Consider the following 2,748-nt stretch of genomic DNA (forward strand, 5'->3'; position numbering starts at 1 on the left):
TTTTTTCTAGAACAGTAGGTTCCCTAGAGACTTATTTGGTGTCAATTCTGGTTTGTGTGGTTTCCCCATATGGCTAGAAATCAGAGGCCCTGTTCTTCAGTGACTAAACAATGTCTACCGGGGCTAGAAAAACCCCTAACTATGAGTCCAGTGTGATACAAATGATTCATTGCAATATTTCAAGATATGAACAAATCAGATTGAGAGAGGACAGATGCATAAAAATCCTGTAACAGACAGATCTTTTAAATAGTTTACCATTATATACTCTGTGGTGTTTGTATGCTCCAAATCACTGAAATCCTCATATTAGCTGCTGTTCTCATAGCTGTCTTTCATGATTAATGATCAGAAACCCTCATGATAAATTTACGAATAGAGAAGGATACTCTTTTCAAGGATTCAGCATATATTACAGCTTAAGAAGTTCAGGAATAGCAACAGACCTGAAAACAACTTGGTGTTAGTTCGTAATTTGTTCTGGATGTCCCACCATAAACATTGTCCTTGACAAGGACTGACCTTCATGGCAGGTATGCCTGTACAATATGGTCTCAACCAAGACAATGAATGCTGTTGCAGTATATTAAATCTCAACAAAATGAAGCCCACAAGTGTGCAAGAAAAATATGAGACAAAAATAAATCATGTCACTGACTCATTTGATTACTCCAGAGAGATCAAATTATAATACAAAATCAAATGTCAGCAGCATAACTCATCACCATGTATCTCTTGTTCATATCTGAGTTTGTTAACTTTCTGTGGACCTCAGTCATTCAGCTGCTTCTATCTGCTGACTTTTAGCACTATATTAAATATGAGTGCCTTGCTCCAGAGTTTATATGGAATGTTCTCAGGTTTTCCCCATTTAGTGTAATGTCTGGGTTACTGAATTAAACATGATATGTCCTTTCTATCTTTCCCTTTATCCGATATTATCTTGGGAATTTTCAAACTTATTTTCAGTTAAAAATGAAAGATCTAGCTGGGCGGCAGTAGCACACACCTTTAACCAGCACTCGGGAGGAAGAGACAGAAGGATCTTTGTGAGTTCTAGACCAGTCTACAGAGGGAGATCCAGGACAGGAACCAAAACTACAGGAAGAATCCCTCTCCCCCACCCCCAAAAAAAAGAAAGAAAGAAAAAGAAAAAAATAGATGAAAGATCTACATAATTGATTGCCCAACACCAGGTGGAGAGCCCTGAGATCATAAACACATAAACAATAGTAAATAGACACAGTCATGTGTGTGTGTGTGTGTGTGTGTGTAAGTGTGTGTGTGAAGAGAAAGGGGGAAATGGGAGAGTTTGGGAGGAGACAGTAGTGGAAAAATGATGTAACTCTTTTTCAATTAAAATATTTAAGCAAATTAAATAATAATAATAATAATAATAATAATATACTTTAAATTTCTTCCCATGTTATTAACTACTGTTCTAAAATATAATTTAAGTAGCTACATTTCTCATATGTTTATTTAATTCCTCATTATTAAGCACTTTGGGTGCCTACAAATTTTTGTGAACTATAGGAGATCTTAGGTCTGTGTGTTATGTAAGGAAGTCTTTTGGACTTTTGAATTTCTTTTCTTCTTTTTTGAGCTGAGGATCAAACCCAGGGCCTTGCACTTGCTAGGCAAGTGCTCTACCACTGAGTTAATCCCCAACCGAAGGGTATTTGAATTTCTATAAAGTGGTTTTTTTAGATGTGAAAAGTGAATTATTTACAGGAAAGAGTATAAACATAGTACCCATTATCAAAAGTTAAAAGTCAGATTTTCTACATTTGAGGAAATAGCAAGGATCAGCACATCTAAAGTAGAATGGATAAGACTGACCCTGTGAAAACCACATTCATGATCCTGCTATCTCCCTTGTCTAGTAAGTATCTCTTGGGAAAATTTGAGACAGAGTAAATCAGGAGACAAAGGAGGAATTAGAGAGTGAGGAGATTCAAGGAGGGAATGATGTGATCATAACTTTATTAAAACATAAATATTAAAGAAGAATAAGAATCTTTTGCAGTGCTGGCATGGATGCCATGAATTTAATTTTTTTAATAAATGGTTTTTATTTTATAGTTAATTTAACTTTACATATCAGCCACGGATTCCCCTGTCCTTCCTCCTCCCAACCCCCAGCCTTCACCCCCAATCCACCCCCCATTCCCACCTTTTCCAAGGCAAGGTCTCCCCAGCCCAGCCTGGTAGATTCAGTTGAGGCAGATCCAGTCCCTTCCTCCCTGCACCAAAGCTGAGCAAAGTGTCCCTGCATAGACCCCAGGTTACGAACAGCCAGCTCATGCACCAAGGACAGGTCTCAGTCCCATGTCTGAGGGCCGTCTAAACAGTTCAAGCTAATCAACTGTCTCACTTATCCAGAGGGCCTGGTCTAGTTCCATGGAGTCTCCCCAGCTATTGGTTCACAGTTCATGTGTTTCCACTAGTTTGGCTATTTGTCCCTGTGCTTTTTTCCAATCATGGTCTCAATATCTCTTGCTCATAAAATCCCTCCTCTCTCTCACTGGTTGGACTCCTGGAGCTCCACCTGGGGCTTGGCCATGGATCTCTGCATCTGCTTACACCAGTCACTGGATGAGAGTTCTATCATGACAGTTAGGGTTTTCAGCCACCAGAGTAGGTCAGTTCAGGCACTCTCTCGACCATTGCCAGTAGTCTACAGTGGAGGTATCTGTGTGGATATTTCTATTAAAATATCCTTGTTTCAACATCAGTATGGTTTTG

At 38.9% G+C, this 2,748-nt stretch overlaps 1 non-coding gene across 1 annotated transcript; it reads right to left on the minus strand.

Moving 5' to 3' along the window:
* Positions 1-1,731: 1,731 nt before the first annotated feature.
* On the minus strand, positions 1,732-1,893 carry LOC118596585. Its single transcript, XR_004946705.1, has one exon. It is a non-coding gene; the product is annotated as a U1 spliceosomal RNA (small nuclear RNA).
* Between the last annotated feature and the right edge of the window lie 855 nt (positions 1,894-2,748).

This window comes from Onychomys torridus, chromosome 15, assembly GCF_903995425.1.
Source record: "Onychomys torridus chromosome 15, mOncTor1.1, whole genome shotgun sequence".
Lineage (NCBI taxonomy): Eukaryota > Metazoa > Chordata > Mammalia > Rodentia > Cricetidae > Onychomys > Onychomys torridus.